The sequence below is a fragment of the Bombina bombina genome, chromosome 7 (assembly GCF_027579735.1).
Source record: "Bombina bombina isolate aBomBom1 chromosome 7, aBomBom1.pri, whole genome shotgun sequence".
NCBI classification, from domain to species: domain Eukaryota; kingdom Metazoa; phylum Chordata; class Amphibia; order Anura; family Bombinatoridae; genus Bombina; species Bombina bombina.
This window is the reverse complement of record NC_069505.1, coordinates 539,225,129-539,251,740: the sequence shown is the minus strand read 5'-3', so window position 1 is coordinate 539,251,740 and position 26,612 is coordinate 539,225,129.

The following is a 26,612-nucleotide window of genomic DNA, read 5'->3' as shown; positions in this document are numbered from 1 at the left end:
TTAATTCCAAGTCAAACATTATTGCAATATACATTCATTATTTATTTTACTGCTTTTTGCTGTAAAATACATCTAGAAATTGTGCTTGTTTCACTTTCTCCCAGGGAGGTTTGGGTTAATATTTTAGGCAAATTATTTTACCTTTTGTTTACTTCACCGTCCAACCCTCCAACCTAAGATTCTCAGCAGTCACATGTTTTGTAAAAGGTGGATTACCAGTTTGCATCAACAATCATGATAGCAGAAGCCTTTTTTTGCAACTTAAGTTGAATCATGTTAAACCACCTTAATGGAATACAAGAGAACAGGCTACTCGAGTCTGCACATCTGCGAACAGAATTTGTGCTATATCTGAATAATAGATTTGGGTTCTTTTGTTCTGGCAGACAGGGAAATCAGTGAAATGAATAAACAGAACACAATGTACTCATTTTTATCTTACAATTTGTGTTTAGTGCTCCTTTAAGGTGGATTAGTACAGATATTGCTCTCAGTGTCTATTCTTTGCTAGTATATTAAAGTGGAAAGCAACTTTAAACAAAAGAGACAGATGCTAATGATTTCTTGTTATGGATTAAAGATGTTTACACTGATTTTTTTACACACACAATGTATTTTTGTGTTTATTTATGTTGAAGCGCTTTTTGTTTTTCAGAAAAAGATAAGAAGCACGGGATTCCATAGACGGTGCAAATGTAATTATTTAATATCATTATACACACTTTCGCTTTAATTAAAAACATTTAGGACCAGATTACAAGTAGAGCGCTTAATATCGCTTTCTTGAAAGCGATATTTGTGCTTCACTGAGTAATATCAGTGCGCGCTAATGCATGTGAGTTCTCCTTCACATTGCTGGGAAGCATTGCTCTCATGAGAGCACACGCTTCCATAGTCTCCAATGGGAGCCTTGTTCTGATGCCGTCATACACGGCACAGAACCAAAGCACAGCGAAAGGGGTAAGTCACGCACCGATAGCAGCAAATTGTAAATATATATGTAGATGCTTATATATACATATATATTGATGTGTTAATATGTGTATATACACATATTAACACATAGATATTTATATATATATATATATATATATATATATATATATATATATATATACTCTGAGGAAAAACACAAGCGCAACCCAGATTCAAGTAAGTAAAACACAATTTATTAAAACACAATGTGCTATATTGCACTTACAGGATTGCAGAAAAAAAAGACACATAAAAAACGTTATATCCCTATTATATATAAAGGGAGTAAAATCTACATATATACAAAAATTGAAAAAAAGTAAATAAACAATTCATAGTTCCTATACAAAATTCATAATTATGTAGTAATAGAGCACAAAAATAAATAACATTCATAAAACCTATCATAAATATCCTATATACACCATAAAACTATAAAAAAACGCCTATAATGAAATGTGTAAGTTTGTTAAAAAACTAAAAACTACAACCTATCAGAGTTCATACAGATAATATTACAATATTCCTTAAGTTCATAATCAAAACATAAATGGAGAGCACTGTGTACTGGACAGATTAAATGACATTACATTATACAATCTCAAGAACCACTAATCCAAGAACAATCTCAAGAACTTGAAAGGGAATCCAATTTGATTGGCAGTCCTATACCATTTACCCCTGTAGAGAATCTTTTTAATCTTAGTATACATACTGAAGACACATTATTTAAACATGGCAATCTAAAAAGACCTTCATTTTTCAACCCCACACATGCACAAGGGGAGTATTTATCTGTATTTAATAAACTGGTTATGGAAGAGCTGAATAAGTACTTTGACCATATTGATAAGTCCACAATTAAAAAAATATAATGACAATCTCATCACCCATGAAAGAGCAGCCATAAGGGGTCTTCAGGCTCACACCAATATGGTGATAAGACAGGCTGACAAGTGTGGGGATTGTCATTCAAAACAGGGATACTTATATATATAAGGCTAATAGGTAAGTGATATGGATACATATGTTAAATTATCTAATTATCCAACATTATTGTTTAACCAAGAACTGTTTGAACTAATTAATATAGCTAAAGAAAGAAGCATCCTTACTTAGGATGAATTTAACTTCATTTATACACCATGTCCTAAAATATCCATCTTTTACCATCTCCTGAAACTTCACAAAGACAGGGCTAACCCACCTGGGAGGGCTATAGTTTCGGGTATTACCTCCATAACTAGCAATTTGTCAGCTTATATAGACTGGGAGACTACTAGGGAGACTATAAAACTTTTTGAAGGAATTAAATGGGATAAAGAATACAAGTGGATAACTTGTGATGTGGCATCTTTGCACACCAGCATCCCTCATGATGCTGGCGTCAAAGCTATTTAATAATTTTGTTTAAAAAGTGATCTTTCTCCCTTGCAAGTGGAATTTTCATTGGATAGTATCTATTTTATATTAGATCACAATCCCTCATGATGCTGGCGTCAAAGCTATTAAAGAATTTTGTTTAAAAAGTGATCTTTGGGGCAGCTCTAGAAGATGGCTGCGAGCTCCTGTTGCTCCGAAGAACTCTAATTCTAACCTATACTGTGTGCCATCATTCTATGCCATCTGCATCTCCTTTGACAGAGACGCTGTCCGGGAACCTCAAGCAGATAGAAACAGTTCCATCTTTTCTCCCCTGGAAGCCATTTGACTAAAATAGACTGTAATAACTGCATACCCGCTATTTTTTGGGACAATGGAATCAGAGAGCAATGTGGTGATGCAGATACTTGCAGCTTTCCTGCCTGCATTAGATCGCCTACTTATGAGCTGTGAAAGACTACATGAGGCGATACAATCTGCAATGAAGCCTCATCTTGTAAACAGTGAGCCGGCAAACTTGCAAACCTCCACTCCAGCATGCAATCTGTATGACTCACCCCACACACATCCACATGGATCTATCATAATGGACGACTCACACGTTCCTATCTCAGACCCAGCCGACCATTCACGGACATGTCAAGATGAAGAGGCTCTGTCCCCTCTGTACTCATTTGCCGTGACAGCGTGTGGCCCTGAAAGAACTGCTGGGAGCTCAACTCCGTTGGAGCATTCTATTCTTACCCGGTATGTGGAGAGACATGGTATTGGGATATCACCTATATCTACCCCGCTAAGGAAATTCTCCTCTAATCATGCTACGCAGATGGCCTCTGCAATCAAAGAATGCCCCACTGATACTCTGCTGCACAAAACTACTATCATGAAGATACCTTCCTCTAATACATCAGCTGGGATGGCAAAGAATTCCAGCGATATATTCCTGTCTACATCCTGCCTCTGTGAGAGTAGCGCAGCTGAACGCACCCTTCAAATATCACAACTAAGATGGCTGCCAGATCCATACTATGAACCGTTGGCTCTGTCCAGGGAGGGAGTGGGGTAACGCCTGTAGATCCTCTTCTGGCTGTCTCCTAAGGCTTTGGAATTAGAACAATCGGCTAATCTGAACTTTGAATAATACCCGCAACTTTAGTAGCATCTATGATGCAAACCGTCCGCCAAGGTTTAGTAAGGCTGTTTGCAGTGCTCATCTTACTCCGGGAAGCATGTGGGTGGTATAATATGCCTGTTGAAGGTGACTTCCATTCTTTTATGGGACTATAACTGTGCTTGTGATAGCTAACGTATCTGCAATAAACCTTTAATTCACTGCCCTTTGAAACAAGGTGGTTTCGTATTATAATAACTGATTAGATGCCAGCCTGTAAGTCCACCACAGTATACAGTCACTGTTTTATATTGGCTCTCATCTCTGGCCCTGTTGGCCATATGTATCGTTTTATTCTGTTTTTGATTTTCTTATAGTATCTAGAAAACATAGACAGATTTTGAAGCACACACTACATATAATTGTTTCAATACCCGTTCTCCTCCATACAAGTGCTTCCTCACATATCTACCTCATCAATTACTCACATGTTGTGCCTGAGGTGGTTTCAATAGCTCATATTGCAGAATTCCTGCTTTTGGTATATCCTACAAATTTTAATAGAGGAATCTATATTATAGTCTGATGTCTGCAATAATATATATTTCAAGAGTTCAATTACTAAGATGTGTGTTTATTGTTTTAGCGTTCTGTCTTTTTTTAGGGTTTATTTTGCCAGTACCTATTCCCCTGAAGTGAGATCAATCCTTTCTAAGCATCTATTGTGAGCCAATATTTTGACATGTCATGCGTCATGCCACCTGTTGAGCTAGTAGGTGTTTGCCTGCTCACTACACTCAAAAAATTTTCCTCAGAGGCGGCAATCACTTTGCCCCCTAAGATATAACCAGCAAGTGACACTCACACCACTCCACTTAAACCTACTAATACCACCAACTTTGCAGAGGTTTTATAAATGCATACTATTAACTCTAAGACTAATACAACCCTACTTGATATAAGATTGCTATGGCAATGATACCCTCTTTTTAAGTGCCTTTTTATAATTTTACTCTTAACCTTGGCAAACAACCTTAGCAAACCTAATTCACCACACCATAACTTGAAATACTTGTAAGTCCACAATACCTCTACAAGACCCACCTTACCCCTTACAATCATGCTTACCAATACTACTACCTGTCCTAAGATACAAAAAACAGAAGCTGTAGTATTAAGGAATGTAATATACAGTGTGGGTAATGATCATACAATAATTTCCTGTACTAAAACAATCTAAATAGGCCCTCTTGACATTGAATAAGGGTATGCTAACAACTCACCAGGTGGGGGAGTGTTAAATGGTATTATCAACATAGTCCACAGGAATTAGTCCTCAGTCATTATTTTGGCAATGTATCCAAATAAGAGGCATGAAAACTATCTTAGTATCGTTTCTGGGGTTTAGGGGATAGTATACAAGCATAATATGTAACATCCGTAGGATATTCTAACAATTTATCGACCTGTATGACTAATTAATTATCCAAGTCTCCAATTTGCAGACCATATTGCATCTCATACTGACTAATGCTCTCACAGCAGTTTAATTCATTGTGAACTAAAACTCTAGATAAGTGGAGATTCTTCACATTCATTTCACAGGGGGATATACACCCCAAATAGGAGTAGGTGCTAGCTGTAGTTTGTTTTAGTATATTATTGTTTAGTTTTGTTATGTTATGTTTAAAACTATTAAAACCCCAGCTATGTGTGCAAGTTTAACTACTGACCCTTTGGTTAACCTCTGAAGATTCTGCACCAACATAGATTATCAAGTGTCATTACGGATCTAATTGTATCTATCTTACTCCTTATCTTATATAATGTTCTGCCCTATGTGGCGCTAAGACGTGTTTTGTATGATTGTACACATCGTTGGATATATATAAAATTATTCAAAAAATAAATTTAAAAAAAGTGATCTTTCTCCCTTACAAGTGGAATTTTCATTGGATAGTATCTATTTTATGTTAGATCACAATTATTTTGATTTTAACGGGACATTTTACAAACAAATACAAGGCACAGTGATGGGACCAATATGGCCCCATCCTATGTCAATACATATATGGCATCATTTGAGGACAGATATATTTGGGAGAATATCCCTTCCCGTGAGAATATAATTGCATATTGATGGTATATAGATGATGTCATTTTAATTTGGAAAGGAGATATGTCCCTGGCTGACCAATTCTTTAGCTACATTAATAAGAATACTTTTAATTTGACTTTTACCCCAAAAATTAATAGTGAGCACATCGTTTTTCTGGATCTTACCCTATATCATAATTCTAGCACAAATAAAGTATCTTTTAGGAATCTTAGGAAGCCTACTGATAGTAACGGCTTCCTTAACGCTAATAGTGGCCATCTCCCAAGTTGGAAGTCCAATATACCCTATGGGCAGTTCCAACGTATTCAAAGGAACTGCGCCACATAGGAGGATTTTAACAAAGAGGCTGATGTTTTAGAAAATACATTTCTAAAAATGGGTTTTAACCTTGATTTGGTCAAACTGGCTAGTGATAAAACGACCAATATACCTAGAGAAACTTTGTTACAGACACACACTAACGGCTAGATTTAGAGTTCTGCGGCCAAAGGGGTGCGTTAGCTACGCGTGCTTTTTTTCCCCCGCATCTTTTAAATACTGCTGGTATTTAGAGTTCACAGAATGGCTGCGTTAGGCTCCAAAAAAGGGAGTGTAGAGCATATTTACCGCCACTGCAACTCTCGATACCAGCGGTGCTTACGGACGCGGCCAGCTTCAAAAACGTGCTTGTGCACGATTCCCCCATAGGAAACAATGGGGCTGTTTGAGCTGAAAAAAAAACTAACACCTGCAAAAAAGCAGCGTTCAACTCCTAACGCAGCTACATTGTTTCCTATGGGGAAACAGTTTCTAAGTCTGCACCTAACACTCTAACATATACCCCGAGTCTGAACACCCCTAACCTTACACTTATTAACCCCTAATCTGCCGACCCCGCTATCGCTGACACCTGCATATTATTATTAACCCCTAATCTGCTGCTCCGTATACCGCCGCAACCTACGTTATCCCTATGTACCCCTAATCTGCTGCCCCTAACACCACCGACCCCTATATTATATTTATTAACCCCTAATCTGCCGTCCCCAATGTCGCCTCCACCTACCTACAATAATTAACCCCTAATCTGCCGACCAGATCTCACCGCTACTATAATAAATGTATTAACCCCTAATGCTAAGTCTAACCCTAACCCTAACACCCCCCTAAGTTAAATATAATTTTTATCTAACGAAATAAATTAACTCTTATTAAATAAATTATTCCTATTTAAAGCTTAATACTTACCTGTAAAATAAACCCTAATATAGCTACAATATAAATTATAATTATAGGATTAATATTTATTTTACAGGTAACTTTGTAATAATTTTAACCAGGTACAATAGCTATTAAATAGTTAATAACTATTTAATAGTTACCTACTTAAAATAATTACAAAATTACCTGTAAAATAAATCCTAACCTAAGTTACAATTAAACCTAACACTACACTATCAATAAATAAATTAAATAAACTACCTACAATTATCTACAATTAAACCTAACACTACACTATCAATAAATTAATTAAATACAATACCTACAAATAAATACAATGAAATAAACTAACTAAAGTACAAAAAATACAAAAATATTTACAAACATTAGAAAAATATTACAACAATTTTAAACTAATTACACCTACTCTAAGTCCCCTAATAAAATAACAAAGACCCCCAAAATAAAAAAATGCCCTACCCTATTCTAAAATTAAAATAGAAAATCTCTTTTACCTTACCAGCCCTGAAAAGGGCCCTTTGCGGGGCATGCCCCAAAGAATTCAGCTCTTTTGCCTGTAAAAAAAAACATACAATACCCCCCCCAACATTACAACCCACCACCCACATACCCCTAATCTAACCCAAACCCCCCTTAAATAAACCTAACACTAAGCCCCTGAAGATCTTCCTACCTTATCTTCACCTCACCGGGTTCAACGATCTGTCCAGAAGAGCTCCTCCGATGTCCTGATCCAAGCCCAAGCTGGGGGCTGAAGAGGTCCATGATCCGGATGAAGTCTTCATCCAAGCGGGAGCTGAAGAGGTCCATGATCCGGATGAAGTCTTCTATCAACGGCATCTTCAATCTTCTTTCTTCCGGATCCATCTTGCAGACCTCCGAAGCGGAACATCCTGCTGGCCTTGTCTTCACCACACCGGGTCTCGATCTGTCCAGAAGAGCCTCCGAAATCTTCATCCAAGCCCAAGCAGGGGCTGAAGAGTGACGTCCATCCTCCGGCTGAAGTCTGGATCCAAGGGGAAAATGAAGAAGTCCATCTTCAGGAAGAAATCTTCATCCTATCCAGGCAGAAGAGGACATCCGGACCAGCAAACATCTTCATCCAAGCCGCATCTTCTATGTTGTTCCATCGGATGACGAGCGGCTGATCTTGAAGACCTCCGGCGTGGATCCATCCTCTTCGTTCGACGTCCAACTCAAGAATGAAGGTTCCTTTAAGGGATGTCATACAAGATGGCGTCCCTCGAATTCCGATTGGCTGATAGGATTCTATCAGCCAATCGGAATTAAGGTAGGAAAATTCTGATTGGCTGATGGAATCAGCCAATCAGATTGAGCTTGCATTCAATTGGCTGATCGGAACAGCCAATAGAATGCGAGCTCAATCTGATTGGCTGATTGGATCAGCCAATCGGATTGAACTTGAATCTGATTGGCTGATTCCATCAGCCAATCAGAATTTTCCTACCTTAATTCCGATTGGCTGATAGAATCCTATCAGACAATCGGAATTCGAGGGACGCCATCTTGGATGACGTCCCTTAAAGGAACCTTCATTCTTCAGTTGGACGTCGAGCGAAGAGGATGGATCCGCGCCGGAGGTCTTCAAGATCAGCCGCTCGTCATCCGATGGAACAACATAGAAGATGCGACTTGGATGAAGATGTTTGCCGGTCCGGATGTCCTCTTCTGCCCGGATAAGATGAAGATTTCTTCCCGAAGATGGACTTCTTCATTTGCCGCTTGGATCCAGACTTCAGCCGGAGGATGGACGTCACTCTTCAGCCCCTGCTTGGGCTTGGATGAAGATTTTGGAGGCTCTTCTGGACGGATCGGTGAACCCGGCGAGGTGAAAACAAGGTAGGGAGATCTTCAGGGGCTTAGTGTTAGGTTTATTTAAGGAGGTTTTGGGTTAGATTAGGGGTATGTGGGTGGTGGATTGTAATGTTGGGGGGCGGTGTATTGTATGGGTTTTTTTTACAGGCAAAAGAGCTGAATTCTTTGGGGCATGCCCCGCAAATGGCCCTTTTCAGGGCTGGTAAGGTAAAAGAGCTTTTCTATTTTAATTTTAGAATAGGGTAGGGCATTTTTTTTATTTTGGGGGGCTTTGTTATTTTATTAGGGGGCTTAGAGTAGGTGTAATTAGTTTTAAATTGTTGTAATATTTTTCTAATGTTTGTAAATATTTTTTTTATTTTTTGCAACTTAGTTCTTTTTATTTTTTGTACTTTAGTTAGTTTATTTAATTGTATTTATTTGTAGGTATTGTATTTAATTAATTTATTGCTATTGTAGTGTTAGGTTTAATTGTAGGTAATTGTAGGTAGTTTATTTAATTTATTTATTGATTGTGTAGTGTTAGGTTTAATTGTAACTTAGGTTAGGATTTATTTTACAGGTAATTTGTAATTATTTTAACTAGGTAACTATTAAATAGTTATTAACTATTTAATAGCTATTGTACCTGGTTAAAATAAATACAAAGTTGCCTGTAAAATAAATATTAATCCTAAAATAGCTACAATATAATTATAATTTATATTGTAGCTATATTAGGGTTTATTTTACAGGTAAGTATTTAGCTTTAAATAGGAATAATTTATTTATTAAGAGTTAATTTATTTCGTTAGATTTAAATTATATTTAATTTAGGGGGGTGTTAGGATTAAGGTTAGACTTAGCTTTAGGGGTTAATAAATGTATTATAGTAGCGGTGAGCTCCAGTCGGCAGATTAGGGGTTAATACTTGAAGTTAGGTGTTGGCGATGTTAGGAAGGGCAGATTAGGGGTTAATACTATTTATTATAGGGTTATTGAGGCGGGAGTGAGGCGGATTAGGGGTTAATAACTTTATTATAGTAGCGGTGAGCTCCGGTCGGCAGATTAGGGGTTAATAATTGTAGGTAGGTGGCGGCGACGTTGGGGGCGGCAGATTAGGGGTTAATAAATATAATATAGGGGTCGGCGGTATTAGGAGCAGCAGATTAGGGGTTCATAGGGATAATGTAGGTGGCAGCGATGTGCGGTCGGCAGATTAGGGGTTAAAAAATTTAATAGAGTGGCGGCGATGTGGGGGGACCTCGGTTTAGGGGTACATAGGTAGTTTATGGGTGTTAATGTACTTTAGAGCACAGTAGTTAAGATCTTTATAAACCGGCGTTAGCCCAGAAAGCTCTTAACTACTGACTTTTTTCTGCGGCTGGAGTTTTGTCGTTAGATTTCTAACGCTCACTTCAGCCAAGACTCTAAATACCGGAGTTAGGAAGATCCCATTGAAAAGATAGGCTACGTAAATGGCGTAGGGGGATCTGCGGTATGGAAAAGTCGCGGCTGCAAAGTGAGCGTTAGACCCTTTCCTGACTCCAAATACCAGAGGGCGGTAAAAACCAGCGTTAGGAGCCTCTAACGCTGGTTTTGACGGCTACCGCCCAACTCTAAATCTAGGCCTAAGGTAAAAAAACATGATGACACCAAATGTATTACTACATTCAGTGTAGGAGCCCACAAAATTAAGTCAGCACTACACAAACATTGGGACATCCTCAAATTGGATCCCGTTTTGGGTAAGAAACTTCCAGATAGGCCCAGTATAGTTTTTAAATGTAACCAAAATCTTAATAATAATTTAGCCTCTTCCAAACTTAAGCATTGATACATCTAAAACTCAGGGGACTAATCCCTCTAATCCATTATCAGGGTGGCTATGTTTAAGCAATTGTTTGTTTAAATGCAGAAGATTGAATTGTTGTTTATGACCATTAATTAAATCAGGGACTCAATTTAATAATTGGGACAGATCTCAGAGTTTTGATACCACTGTTCGTGCAACTTGTAATACCACCTATGCAGTTTACATACTCACCTGCAGTTGCAATTTAATTTACGTTTGTAGGACCAAAAGGAAAATCAAGAAACGTATTTATGAGCATGTCAACAATATAGAGAAAGCATTAAAAAATCATAGAGAAAGCATGGGCAAAAAGACCAAGAAAGAATACACAAATAGCACTCTTGTAGTCATCTATACCACATAATGTGTATATATTAATAAGAAGATAGAATACCAAATGGTAAGGGGAGTACGCTTGGATAATTAAAACATAACTTTTATTAATTACGCAAAAAAACAGGAGATAAAATAAAGGGATGTGCAATTAAAAACAATAGCTGCCTGGGGCGTGATACAGGGTATATCTTATATCACAATAATGTCTAAATGTGACAATTTGGGGTTGTTATATAGATTGCGTATAAATAACTTGAACTCTATTGTGTAATAAACCACTGCAGTGTTGAAGATAACAGAATTACCCTGTGTTGATCGTGTCAACACAGTAGTTTGTTATCCCAAAGTTTTATTCACCATATATTTATTGCAGGGTAAAAATGTTGCCAATATTGTTTAAATATTACCCAAAATAACTTGTTAACAAGATATGTTTGAAGTTACATTGAGCACATAAATGTAAAAAGAGCAAAAACCATTGACTCAGCAATCAGTGGGATTGGTGCATACTTAAGTATTCTGCCACGCAATAAAAAAAAAAAAAAATCTACAGCGCGACGCACGCACACCCCCTTTGAGAAAGCCGTGTGTACGGCAAAACATGTTAGGGCAATGGTGAGGAGTCAGGGAGCTCCTCTGTTTGTTAGGGCTATCTTAACCTGGGGTGACACTTGTTGTTAAATTTATTTGTTCAGCCGCAGCGCTCTCTGGTACATACAAGAAATTATTTAACTCTATCACCACTATGATTTTGCAGGAGACGCTAATTAGGCATTGTTGAACAAATGGCATTTGATAATTCTTGTTAACAGTAATCCTAAATAGTGAGCACAATGAAGGGCAAAACATTAATTGCAAAATATTTTGCTAACCTAAGCCTGACAATATTATAGATCTAGATTTAGCACAAAGGTAAAACTATAAGCAGCATTGTGACCCAAACGAACAACAATAGCAGTTAAGTATCAGTTAGCAAATATTTATACATATATATCACACGCTAAATAACAAGGTGTCTAACTGTAGACAAATATTTAACCTTGTTGTGCAAGCACAGATATCTGCCAAACACTGCTGTGATAAATTTGTATAGTAACTATCAAACTGATTCACTAACGCCACAGAGGCAAGCTACACAGCTGCTGGCTGGTAATAGAACCACACCTGCTGTATACTTACTTAGCACAAGCACATGCTGTTTGAAAACTTGGTGAAAGCATAGGTATCGGTCGAATACTACTGTGGTTAACTTGTATAATAACGATTGAACCGATTCACTAACGCTATAGAAGCAAGCCACACAGTTGTCGGTCAGCAATACAATCACACATGCTGTATACTGACTCAGCATAAGCAGATGCTGTTTCTAAAAATGGTATTATACTTAAACCGCAATTTAGAACAATACAGCATTAGTGTTGGTTCCTTATACGTCAGATGACACATATCATAAAGCAAATCAATGAATTTCTACATTAACGTTATCTCAATAATGGTTTATTTGTGAATATTAAATCAGATGCTTGCTGGTTAATACTATTATCTTAGATTTGGTACAATCCAACAAATACTAAGCAATACGGGGCAACCTGGATTTATCAGCAAGCTTATTAGCATATGCAAATAGAACCAATATTCTTTGTAATTCTTACAAACCAACAGATACTAGCTTTATTTAGTAATTACTACAAATAAAGAGATATTAGCTGTATTTAGTAATTACTACAAATCAAGAGATAGTTGTTCAACAATAACATTTACTACATATATGGTTACAGATCTAACTATCGTGATATGATAAGGTATAATGTTTTAGTCTGTGAGATATTGAACAGACAAACATGAATACTTAAGTATGCACCAATCACACTGATCGCTGAGTCAATGATTTTTGCTCTTTTTAAATTTATGTGCTCAATTTAACTTCAAACATATCTTGTTAACAAGTTAGTTTGGGTAATATTTAAACAATATTGGCAACATGTTTACCCTGCAATAAATATATGGTGAATAAAACTTTGGGATAACTAACTACTGAGTTGACACGATCAACACAGGGTAATTCTGTTATCTTCAACTCTGCAGTGGTTTATCACACAATAGAGTCCAAGTTATTTATACCCAATCTTCAAGGAGGACAAAACAATTTTAGTCTGGGAGATATTGAACAGACAAACATGAAAACTTAAGTATGCACCAATCACACTGATTGCTGACTGAAAGGAAAGATTGTGGGTGGCGCCAGTGAAGGCTAACTGTGAGAGTAATTGATTTCTGGTGGGGAATATGTCTAAAAGTGTGAGTCACAATTTCCAAAAAATAAAAGTATATATATAAATCACAACTATACCTATTGTAAAAAGAGATTATTAATAATATTACCAATAATAATCTCTTTTTACAATAGGTATAGTTGTGATTTATATATATACTTTTATTTTTTGGAAATTGTGACTCACACTTTTAGACATATTCCCCACCAGAAATCAATTACTCTCACAGTTAGCCTTCACTGGCGCCACCCACAATCTTTCCTTTCAGTCTTTTCAACTTTTTCACACTTTGTGAGGAGTGTGAACAGTGGGCAGGCTTAAACTGTTTTACTGAGCTCCCTGACACATCCACTTTTTACACTGATTGCTGAGTCAATGGTTTTTGCTCTTTTTACATTTATGTGCTCAATGTAACTTCAAACATATCTTGTTAACAAGTTATTTTGGGTAATATTTAAACAATATTGGCAACATTTTTACCCTGCAATAAATATATGGTGAATAAAACTTTGGGATAACTAACTACTGTGTTGACAAGATCAACACAGGGTAATTCTGTTATCTTTAACACTGCAGTGGTTTATTACACAATAGAGTTCAAGTTATTTATACCCAATCTATATAACAACCCCGAATTAATGTAAGGGCTTGGACCAGAGCCAACTTAGCCCCTTTAAGCCTAGGGGTGGTGGCACCTAGTAGCCACCGGGGTAACAGAGTTAATTATATTGGAATCCCCCAGGCGCCCATCAAACGATGGCAGAGGGGAAATAGTATACCACAGATGATCTGGACAAGAAAATTACTTGGCACTTTGCAATAAAGAAATGATGTAAATAGCTTACCAAGGTAAAAAATAAAAAGGTAATCCTATTTCCATCATTTCTTTATTGCAAAAACATTATTGCGCTATGTTGTTTTCTATTCTCTTTTAGGTCGATATTCGTTTCTTTCACTTGGATCTTTTAGAAGTTCACATTTGAGTATTTCAGGAATCTTCTCCTGCCAGCACTACTTTGTTTTCACACAGACACTATTTCACTATTTTAGATTTTTATTTTTTTAAATTTGAACAGCTTTGACATATATTTTTTTGGATTGGTTTTTATTTTGTGCAATTATTGATTGTTTTTTTGGACTACTTTCACGGATGTTTATTTTTTGATTGTTATTGTTATCTTTTCCAACACATACCGTCACCACTGTGAGACATTGTTATTTCACCATTTTTTGGTTTCCCAAAAGGGTTTTGTAATACATCCTTGACTATCACAGGTTTTACACACCATTTGGATTTTATTGATTTTTGGACATTCACACGCAGGATTTACATGCACCTTATCTAACAGACTATTCCACAGGATTGTTCACTCACTCCAAGGATCATTTTTAATTTTTTTCCACATTATTTCGACATTTTTATCGACTCCTCCTCACATGTATGCAGCACTCCATCCACATTGTTGATTTAAAGTGCAACATAAATCGAATAATAGACTTATTGTTTTTATTTTTTATTTATTTATTTATTTTTTTAAAGATTGCAATCATACGGCTAGATTTAGAGTTTTGTCGGTAAGGACCCGCGTATCTAACGCTGGCTTTTTTCTGGCCGCACCTTTTAAATAACTCTGGTATTGAGAGTTCACAGAATGGCTGCGTTAGGCTCCAAAAAAGGAGCGTAGAGCATATTTAACGCCACTGCAACTCTCGATACCAGAGTTGCTTACGGACGCGGCCAGCCTCAAAACATAGGAAACAATGGGGCTGTTTGAGCTGAAAAAACACCTGCAAAAAATCCGCGTTCAGCTCCTAACGCAGCCCCATTGTTTGCTATGGGGAAACACTTCCTACGTCTGCACCTAACACCCTAACATGTAGCCCGAGTCTAAACACCCCTAGCCTTACACTTATTAACCCCTAATCTGCCGCCCCCGCTATCGCTGACCCCTGCATATTATTATTAACCCCTAATCTGCCGCTCCGTAAACCGTCGCTACTTACATTATCCCTATGTACCCCTAATCTGCTGCCCCTAACACCGCCGACCCCTATATTATATTTATTAACCCCTAATCTGCCCCCCACAACGTCGCCTCCACCTGCCTACACTTATTAACCCCTAATCTGCCGACCGGACCGCACCGCTATTATTATAAAGTTATTAACCCCTAATCTGCCTCACTAACCCTATAATAAATCGTATTAACCCCTAATCTGCCCTCCCTAAGATCGCCGACACCTAACTTCAATTATTAACCCCTAATCTGCCGAACTAATCTAGCCGCTATTCTAATAAATGTATTAACCCATAAAGCTAAGTCTAACCCTAACACTAACACCCCCCTAAGTTAAATATAATTTAAATCTAACGAAATTAATTAACTCTTCTTAAATAAATTATTCCTATTTAAAGCTAAATACTTACCTGTAGAATAAATCCTAATATAGCTACAATATAAATTATAATTATATTATAGCTATTTTAGGATTAATATTTATTTTACAGGTAACTTTGTATTTATTTTAACCAGGTACAATAGCTATTAAATAGTTAAGAACTATTTAATAGCTAAAATAGTTAAAATAATTACAAATTTACCTGTAAAATAAATCCTAACCTAAGTTACAATTAAACCTAACACTACACTATCAATAAATAAATTAAATAAAATACCTACAATTATCTACAATTAAACCTAACACTAAACTATCAATAAATTAATTAAATACAATATCTACAAATAAATACAATGAAATAAACTAACTAAAGTACAAAAAATAAAAAAGAACTAAGTTACAAAAAATAAAAAAATATTTACAAACTATAGAAAAATATTACAACAATTTTAAACTAATTACACCTACTCTAAGCCCCCTAATAAAATAACAAAGCCCCCCAAAATAAAAAAATGCCCTACCCTATTCTAAATTACTAAAGTTCAAAGCTCTTTTACCTTACCAGCCCTGAACAGGGCCCTTTGCGGGGCATGCCCCAAGAAGTTCAGCTCTTTTGCCTGTAAAAAAAAACATACAATACCCCCCCAACATTACAACCCACCACCCACATACCCCTAATCTAACCCAAACCCCCCTTAAATAAACCTAACACTAAGCCCCTGAAGATCTTCCTATCTTATCTTCACCATACCAGGTTCACCGATCGATCCAGAAGAGCTCCTCCGATGTCCTGATCCAACGGGGGGCTGAAGAGGTCCATGATCCGGCTGAAGTCATCATCCAAGCGGGAGCTGAAGAGGTCCATGATCCGGCTGAAGTCTTCATCCAAGCGGGAGCTGAAGAGGTCCATGATCCGGATGAAGTCTTCTATCAACGGCATCTTCAATCTTCTTTCTTCGGGAGCCATCATCTTCCATCCGACGCGGAACATCCTCTTCTCCCGACGCCTACTAGCCGAATGACGGTTCCTTTAAATGACGTCATCCAAGATGGCGTCCCTCGAATTCCGATTGGCTGATAGGATTCTATCAGCCAATCGGAATTAAGGTAGGAATATTCTGATTGGCTGATGGAATCAGCCAATCAGAATTAAGTTCAATCCGATTGGCTGATTCAATCAGCCAATCAGATTGAGCTCGCATTCTATTGGCTGTTCACTTCAGACACGACTCTAAATACCGGAGTTAGGAAGATCCCATTGAAAAGATAGGATACGCAAATGACGTAAGGGGATCTGCGGTATGGAAAAGTCGGCTGGAAAGTGAGCGTTAGACCCTTTTTTGAGTGACTCCAAATACCGGCGGTAGCCTAAAACCAGCGTTAGGAGCCTCTAACGCTGGTTTTCACGGCTACAGCCAAACTCCAAATCTAGGCCATATTTTCTTAAATTTTTTTTATTGCCGATGTTTGTCATGGATCCATGATATTTACTGTCACATTGTTTTATTGTTTTAATGTATACTTAATTGTATACATTATTGTATTTACTGTATTAAATTGTTATACTGTATATTGACTGAATAAATTGTTATACTATTCATTCACACCACCCTCCCACATTTGCCCTGAGTGCCAAGTAATTTTCTTGTTCAGATCATCTGTGGTATACTATTTTTTCCACTCTGTCATCCTTTGATGGGCGCCTGGCGGATTCCAATATAATTAAAAACCCCGAATTGTCACATTTAAACATTATTGTGATATAAGATACACCCTGTATCATGCCCCAGGCAGCTATTGTTTTTAATTGCACATCCCTTTATTTTATCTCCTGTTTTTTTGAGTAATTAATAAAAGTTATGTTTTAATTATCCAAGCGTACTCCCCTTACCATTTGGTATTCTATCTTCTTATTAATATATACACATTATGTGTTATAGATGACTACAAGAGTGCTATTTGTGTATTCTTTCTTGGTCTTTTTGCCCATGCTTTCTCTGTAATTTAAACAATACACAGCACCATTCACCCTGTGATTATATGGAATTAAACCAGCAATCAACTTAGGGTGTAGTCACAAGAACTTATAAGGCAGTGCCATTGAAACCCCTTTTTGCTTCAAATTAAAAAATCATAGTTTGTCTGAACACTAGTGATGTCGCGAATAGTTCCCGGCAAACATAGCTTGTTCACGTTCGCCGCGGCGGGCGAACATGTGCAATGTTCGATCCGCCCCCTATTCATCATCATTGAGTAAACTTTGACCCTATATCTCACAGTCTGCAGACACATTTCAGCCAATCAGCAGCAGACACTCCCTCCCAGACCCTCCCAGGTCCTGGACAGCAGCCATTTTAGATTCATTCTGATCCTGCATTCTTAGTGAGAGGAGGGATAGTGTAGCTGCTGCTGATTTTATAGGGAAATTGATAGCTAGGCTAGTGTGTTCAGTGTCCCCTACAGTCCTGAAGGACTCATCTGATCTCTGCTGTAAGGACAGCACCCCAAAAAGCCCTTTTTAGGGCTAGAACATCAGACTGTGAAGCATCAGTCTGCTAGTGTAATATAATTGCAGTTGCCTGCCTGCAGTTCCACCACTCATATCTGTTGTAACAGTAGTGTAAATTTTTAAAAAAAAGCTTTTTTGACTGTGAAACATCAGTCTGCTAATGTAATCTAATTGCAGTTGCCTGTCTGCCAGTGTGTGTGCCAGGCTCACTTGCCAACTAGTGCCACCACTCACATCTGTTGCAACAATAGTGTAATTTTTTAAATAAAAAACTTTTTTGACTGTGAAACATCAGTCTGCTAGTGTAATCTTATTGCAGTTGCCTGCCTGCCAGCGTATGTGCCAGGCCCACTTGCCAACTAGTGCCACCACTCATATCTGTTGTAACAGTAGTGTAAATTTTGGTTAAAAAAACTTTTTTGACTGTGAAACATCAGTCTGCTAGTGTAATCTAATTGCAGTTGCCTGCCTGCCTGCCAGCGTGTGTGCCAGGCCCACTTCCCAACTAGTGCCACCACTCATATCTGTTGTAACAGTAGTGTAAATTTAAAAAAAAAAAACTTTTTTGACTGTGAAACATCAGTCTGCTAGTGTAATCTAATTGCAGTTGCCTGCCTGCCTGCCTGCCAGCGTGTGTGGCAGGCCCACTTGCCAACTAGTGCCACCACTCATATCTGTTGTAACAGTAGTGTAAATTTTAAAAAAAAACTTTTTTGACTGTGAAACATCAGTCTGCTAGTGTAATCTAATTGCAGTTGCCTGCCTGCCAGCGTTTGTGCCAGGCTCACTTGCCAACTAGTGCCGACACTCATATCTGTTGTAACAGTAGTGTAATTTTTTTTAAAAAAAACTTTTTTGACTGTGAAACATCAGTCTGCTAGTGTAATCTAATTGCAGTTGCCTGCCTGCCAGCGTGTGTGCCAGGCCCACTTGCTAAGTTTAAAAAAACAAAACTTTTTTGACTGTGAAATATCAGTCTGCTAGTGTTATCTAATAGTAGTTGCCTGCCAGCCAGCGTGTGTGCCAGGCCCACTTGCCAACTAGTGCCACCACTCATATCTGTTGTAACAGTAGTGTAAATTTAAAAAAAAAACTTTTTTGACTGTGAAACATCAGTCTGCTAGTGTAATCTAATTGCAGTTGCCTGCCTGCCAGCGTGTGTGCCAGGCTCACTTGCCAACTAGTGCCACCACTCATATCTGTTGTAACAGTAGTGTAAATTTTGAAAAAAAAAACTTTTTTGACTGTTAAACATCAGTCTGCTAGTGTAATCTAATTGCAATTGCCTGCCTCCGAGCGTGTGTGCCAGGCCCACTTGCCAACTAGTGCCACCACTCATATCTGTTGTAACAGTAGTGTAAATTTATAAAAAAAAACTTTTTTGACTGTGAAACATCAGTCTGCTAGTATAATCTAATTGCAGTTGCCTGCCTGCCTGCCAGCGTGTGTGCTAGGCCCACTTGCCAACTAGTGCCACCACTCATATCTGTTGTAACAGTAGAGTACATTTTGTAAAAAAAATCTTTTTTGACTGTGAAACATCAGTCTGCTAATGTAATCTAATTGCAGTTGCCTGCCTGCCAGCGTGTGTGCCAGGCTCACTTGTCAACTAGTGCCACCACTCACATCTGTTGTAACAATAGTGTATATTTTTAAAAAAAAACTTTTTTGACTGTGAAATATCAGTCTGCTAGCGTAATCGAATTGCAGTTGCCTGCCTGCCTGCCAGCGAGTGTGCCAGGCCCACTTGCTAAGTGCCACAACTCATATCTGTTGTAACAGTAGTGTAAATTAAAAAAAAAAAAATGACTGTGAAACATCAGTCTGCTAGTGTATTCTAATTGCAGTTGCCTGCCTGCCAGCGTGTGTGCCAGGCTCACTTGCCAACTAGTGCCACCAATCACATCTGTTGTAACAATAGTGTAAATGTTTTTTAAAAAAAAACTTTTTTGACTGTGAAACATCAGTCTGCTAGTGTAATCTTATTGCAGTTGCCTGCCTGCCAGCGTGTGTGCCAGGCCCACTTGCCAACTAGTGCCACCACTCATATCTGTTGTAACAGTAGTGTAAATTTAAAAAAAAAAACGTTTTTGACTGTGAAACATCAGTCTGCTAGTGTAATCTAATTGCAGTTGCCTGCCTGCCTGCCTGCCAGCGTGTGTGGCAGGCCCACTTGCCAACTAGTGCCACCACTCATATCTGTTGTAACATTAGTGTAAATTTAAAAAAACAAAACTTTTTTGACTGTGAAATATCAGTCTGCTAGTGTTATCTAATAGCAGTTGCCTGCCAGCCAGCGTGTGTGCCAGGCCCACTTGCCAACTAGTGCCACCACTCATATCTGTTGTAACAGTAGTGTAAATTAAAAAAAAAAACTTTTTTGACTGTGAAACATCAGTCTGCTAGTGTAATCTAATTGCAGTTGCCTGCCTGCCAGCGTGTGTGCCAGGCTCACTTGCCAACTAGTGCCACCACTCATATCTGTTGTAACAGTAGTGTAAATTTTTTAAAAAAAAACTTTTTTGACTGTGAAACATCAGTCTGCTAGTGTAATCTAATTGAAGTTGCCCGCCTGCCAGCGTGTGTGCCAGGCCCACTTGCTAAGTGCTACCACTCATATCTGTTGTAACAGTAGTGTAAATTTTGAAAAAAAAAAACTTTTTTGACTTTGAAACATCAGTCTGCTAGTGTAATCTAATTGCAGTTGCCTGCCTCCGAGCGTGTGTGCCAGGCCCACTTGCCAACTAGTGCCACCACTCATATCTGTTGTAACAGTAGTGTAAATTTTAAAGAAAAACTTTTTTGACTGTGAAACATCAGTCTGCTAGTATAATCTAATTGCAGTTGCCTGCCTGCCAGCGTGTGTGCTAGGCCCACTTGCCAACTAGTGCCACCACTCATATCTGTTGTAACAGTAGTGTACATTTTGTAAAAAAAAAAATTTTTGACTGTGAAACATCAGTCTGCTAGTGCTATCTAATTGCAGTTGCCTGCCTGCCAGCGTGTGTGCCAGGGCCACTTGCTAAGTGCCACCACTCATATCTGTTGTAACAGTAGTGTAATTTTAAAAAAAAAAAAAAATATTTCGACTGTGAAATATCAGTCTGCTAGTGTAATCTAATTGCAGTTGCCTGCCTGCCAGCGTGTGTGCCAGGCCCACTTGCCAACTAGTGCCACCACTCATATATGTTGTAACAGTAGTGTTAATGTAAAAAAAAAAACTTTTTTGACTGTGAAAAATCAGTCTGCTAGTGTAATCTAATTGCAGTTGCCTGCCTGCCAGCGTGTGCGCCAGGCTCACTTGCCAACTAGTGCCTTCACTCATATCTATTGTAACAGTAGTGAAAATGTAAAAAAAAAAACTTTTTCGACTGTGAAACATCAGTCTGATAGTGTAATCTAATTGAATTTGCCTGCCTGCCAATGTGTTTGCCAGGCCCACTTGCCAACTAGTGCCACCCCTCATATCTGTTGTAACAGTGTAAGTTTTGTAAAAAAAAAAAAAATTTGACTGTGAAACATCAGTATGCTAGTGTAATCTAATTGCAGTTGCCTGCCTGCCAACGTGTGTGCCCGGCCCACTTGCCCAGTGCCACCACTCATATCTGGTGTAACAGTAGTGTAAATAATTAAAAAAAAAAAATATTTTTTGACTGTGAAACATCAGTTTGCTAGTGTAATCTAATTGCAGTTGCCTGCCTGCTAGTGTGTGTGCCAGGCCCACTTGCCCAGTGCCACCACTCATATCTGGTGTAACAGTAGTGTAAATAATAAAAAAAAAAAACTTTTTTGACTGTGAAACATCAGTATGCTAGTGTAATCTAATTGCAGTTGCCTGCCTGCTAGCGTGTGTGCCAGGCCCACTTGCCCAGTGCCACCACTGAAATCTGGTGTAACAGTAGTGTAAATAATAAAAAAAAAAAAACTTTTTTAACTGTGAAACATCAGTCTGCTAGTGTAATTCTAATTGCATTTGCCTGCCTGCCAACGTGTGTGCCTGGCCCACTTGCCCAGTGCCACCACTCATATCTGGTGTAACAGTAGTGTAAATAATTAAAAAAAAAAAAACTTTTTTAACTGTGAAACATCAGTCTGCTAGTGTAATCTATTTGCAGTTGCCTGCCTGCTAGCATGTGTGCCAGGCCCACTTGCCCAGTGCCACCACTCATATCTGGTGTAACAGTAGTGTAAATAATTAAAAAAAAAAACTTTTTTGACTGTGAAACTTCAGTCTGCTAGTGTAATTATAATTGCATTTGCCTCCCTGCCAACGTGTGTGTCCGGCCCACTTGCCCAGTGCCACAACTCATATCTGGTGTAACAGTAGTATAAATAATTAAAAAAAAAAACTTTTTTGACTGTGAAACATCAGTCTGCTAGTGTAATTATAATTGCATTTGCCTGCCTGCCAACGTGTGTATCCGGCCCACTTGCCCAGTGCCACAACTCATATCTGGTGTAACAGTAGTGTAAATAATTAAAAAAAAAAAATTGACTGTGAAACATCAGTTTGCTAGTGTAATCTAATTGCAGTTGCCTGCCTGCTAGCGTGTGTGCCAGGCCCACTTGCCCAGTGCCACCACTCATATCTGGTGTAACAGTGGTGTAAATAATAAAAAAAAACTTTTTTGACTGTGAAACATCAGTTTGCTAGTGTAATCTAATTGCAGTTGCCTGCCTGCTAGTGTGTGTGCCAGGCCCACTTGCCCAGTGCCACCACTCATATCTGGTGTAACAGTAGTGTAAATAATAAAAAAAAAAAAAAAAATTTTGACTGTGAAACATCAGTATGCTAGTGTAATCTAATTGCAGTTGCCTGCCTGCTAGCGTGTGTGCCAGGCCCACTTGCCCAGTGCCACCACTGAAATCTGGTGTAACAGTAGTGTAAATAATAAAAAAAAAACTTTTTTAACTGTGAAACATCAGTCTGCTAGTGTAATTCTAATTGCATTTGCCTGCCTGCCAACGTGTGTGCCTGGCCCACTTGCCCAGTGCCACCACTCATATCTAGTGTAACAGTAGTGTAAATAATTAAAAAAAAAAAATTTTGACTGTGAAACATCAGTCTGCTAGTGTAATTATAATTGCATTTGCCTGCCTGCCAACGTGTGTGTCCGGCCCACTTGCCCAGTGCCACAACTCATATCTGGTGTAACAGTAGTATAAATAATAATAAAAAAAAAAACTTTTTTGACTGTGAAACATCAGTATGCAAGTGTAATCTAATTGCAGTTGCCTGCCTGCTAGCGTGTGTGCCAGGCCCACTTGCCCAGTGCCACCACTCAAATCTGGTGTAACAGTGGTGTAAATAATAAAAAAAAACTTTTTTGACTGTGAAACATCAGTTTGCTAGTGTAATCTAATTGCAGTTGCCTGCCTGCTAGTGTGTGTGCCAGGCCCACTTGCCCAGTGCCACCACTCATATCTGGTGTAACAGTAGTGTAAATAATAAAAAAAACAAACTTTTTTGACTGTGAAAGATCAGTATGCTAGTGTAATCTAATTGCAGTTGCCTGCCTGCTAGCGTGTGTGCCAGGCCCACTTGCCCAGTGCCACCACTCATATCTGGTGTAACAGTAGTGTAAATAATAAAAAAAAAAAACTTTTTTGACTGTGAAACATCAGTATGCTAGTGTAATCTAATTGCAGTTGCCTGCCTGCTAGCGTGTGTGCCAGGCCCACTTGCCCAGTGCCACCACTCATATCTGGTGTAACAGTAGTGTAAATAATTTAAAAAAAAAAAACTTTTTTGACTGTGAAACATCAGTTTGCTAGTGTAATCTAATTGCAGCTGCCTGCCTGCTAGCGTGTGTGCCAGGCCCACTTGCCCAGTGCCACCACTCATATCTGGTGTAACAGTAGTGTAAATAATAATAAAAAAAAAACTTTTTTGACTGTGAAACATCAGTATGCTAGTGTGATCTAATTGCAGTTGCCTGCCTGCTAGCGTGTGTGCCAGGCCCACTTGCCCAGTGCCACCACTCAAATCTGGTGTAACAGTGGTGTAAATAATAAAAAAAACTTTTTTGACTGTGAAACATCAGTCTGCTAGTGTAATTCTAATTGCATTTGCCTGTCTGCTAGCATGTGTGCCAGGCCCACTTGCCCAGTGCCACCACTCATATCTGGTGTAACAGTAGTGTAAATAATTAAAAAAAAAAAAAACTTTTTTGACTGTGAAACATCAGTCTGCTAGTGTAATCTATTTGCAGTTGCCTGCCTGCTAGCATGTGTGCCAGGCCCACTTGCCCAGTGCCACCACTCAAATCTGGTGTAACAGTGGTGTAAATAATAAAAAAAAACCTTTTTTGACTGTGAAACATCAGTCTGCTAGTGTAATTCTAATTGCAGTTGCCTGCCTGCTAGCATGTGTGATAGGCCCACTTGCCCAGTGCCACCACTCATATCTGGTGTAACAGTAGTGTAAATAATTAAAAAAAAACAAAAAACTTTCTTGACTGTGAAACATCAGTCTGCTAGTGTAATCTATTTGCAGTTGCCTGCCTGCTAGCATGTGTGCCAGGCCCACTTGCCCAGTGCCACCACTCATATCTGGTGTAACAGTAGTGTAAATAATTAAAAAAAAAAAAAACTTTTTTGACTGTGAAATATCAGTCTGCTAGTGTAATCTATTTGCAGTTGCCTGCCTGCTAGCATGTGTGCCAGGCCCACTTGCCCAGTGCCACCACTCATATCTGGTGTAACAGTGGTGTAAATAATAAAAAAAAACTTTTTTGACTGTGAAACATCAGTTTGCTAGTGTAATCTAATTGCAGTTGCCTGCCTGCTAGTGTGTGTGCCAGGCCCACTTGCCCAGTGCCACCACTCATATCTGGTGTAACAGTAGTGTAAATAATAAAAAAAAAAAAAAAACTTTTTTGACTGTGAAACATCAGTATGCTAGTGTAATCTAATTGCAGTTGCCTGCCTGCTAGCGTGTGTGCCAGGCCCACTTGCCCAGTGCCACCACTGAAATCTGGTGTAACAGTAGTGTAAATAATAAAAAAAAAAACTTTTTTAACTGTGAAACATCAGTCTGCTAGTGTAATTATAATTGCATTTGCCTGCCTGCCAACGTGTGTGTCCGGCCCACTTGCCCAGTGCCACAACTCATATCTGGTGTAACAGTAGTATAAATAATTAAAAAAAAAACTTTTTTGACTGTGAAACATCAGTCTGCTAGTGTAATTATAATTGCATTTTCCTGCCTGCTAACGTGTGTGTCCGGCCCACTTGCCCAGTGCCACAACTCATATCTGGTGTAACAGTAGTGTAAATAATTAAAAAAAAAAAATTTGACTGTGAAACATCAGTCTGGTAGTGTAATCTAATTGCAGTTGCCTGCCTGCTAGCGTGTGTGCCATGCCCACTTGCCCAGTGCCACCACTCATATCTGGTGTAACAGTAGTGTAAATAATTTAAAAAAAAAAAACTTTTTTGACTGTGAAACATCAGTTTGCTAGTGTAATCTAATTGCAGTTGCCTGCCTGCTAGCGTGTGTGCCAGGCCCACTTGCCCAGTGCCACCACTCATATCTGGTGTAACAGTAGTGTAAATAATAATAAAAAAAAAACTTTTTTGACTGTGAAACATCAGTATGCTAGTGTGATCTAATTGCAGTTGCCTGCCTGCTAGCGTGTGTGCCAGGCCCACTTGCCCAGTGCCACCACTCAAATCTGGTGTAACAGTGGTGTAAATAATAAAAAAAACTTTTTTGACTGTGAAACATCAGTCTGCTAGTGTAATTCTAATTGCATTTGCCTGTCTGCTAGCATGTGTGCCAGGCCCACTTGCCCAGTGCCACCACTCATATCTGGTGTAACAGTAGTGTAAATAATTAAAAAAAAAAAAAACTTTTTTGACTGTGAAACATCAGTCTGCTAGTGTAATCTATTTGCAGTTGCCTGCCTGCTAGCATGTGTGCCAGGCCCACTTGCCCAGTGCCACCACTCAAATCTGGTGTAACAGTGGTGTAAATAATAAAAAAAACCTTTTTTGACTGTGAAACATCAGTCTGCTAGTGTAATTCTAATTGCAGTTGCCTGCCTGCTAGCATGTGTGATAGGCCCACTTGCCCAGTGCCACCACTCATATCTGGTGTAACAGTAGTGTAAATAATTAAAAAAAAACAAAAAACTTTCTTGACTGTGAAACATCAGTCTGCTAGTGTAATCTATTTGCAGTTGCCTGCCTGCTAGCATGTGTGCCAGGCCCACTTGCCCAGTGCCACCACTCATATCTGGTGTAACAGTAGTGTAAATAATTAAAAAAAACAAAAACTTTTTTGACTGTGAAATATCAGTCTGCTAGTGTAATCTATTTGCAGTTGCCTGCCTGCTAGCATGTGTGCCAGGCCCACTTGCCCAGTGCCACCACTCATATCTGGTGTAACAGTGGTGTAAATAATAAAAAAAAACTTTTTTGACTGTGAAACATCAGTTTGCTAGTGTAATCTAATTGCAGTTGCCTGCCTGCTAGTGTGTGTGCCAGGCCCACTTGCCCAGTGCCACCACTCATATCTGGTGTAACAGTAGTGTAAATAATAAAAAAAAAAAAAAACTTTTTTGACTGTGAAACATCAGTATGCTAGTGTAATCTAATTGCAGTTGCCTGCC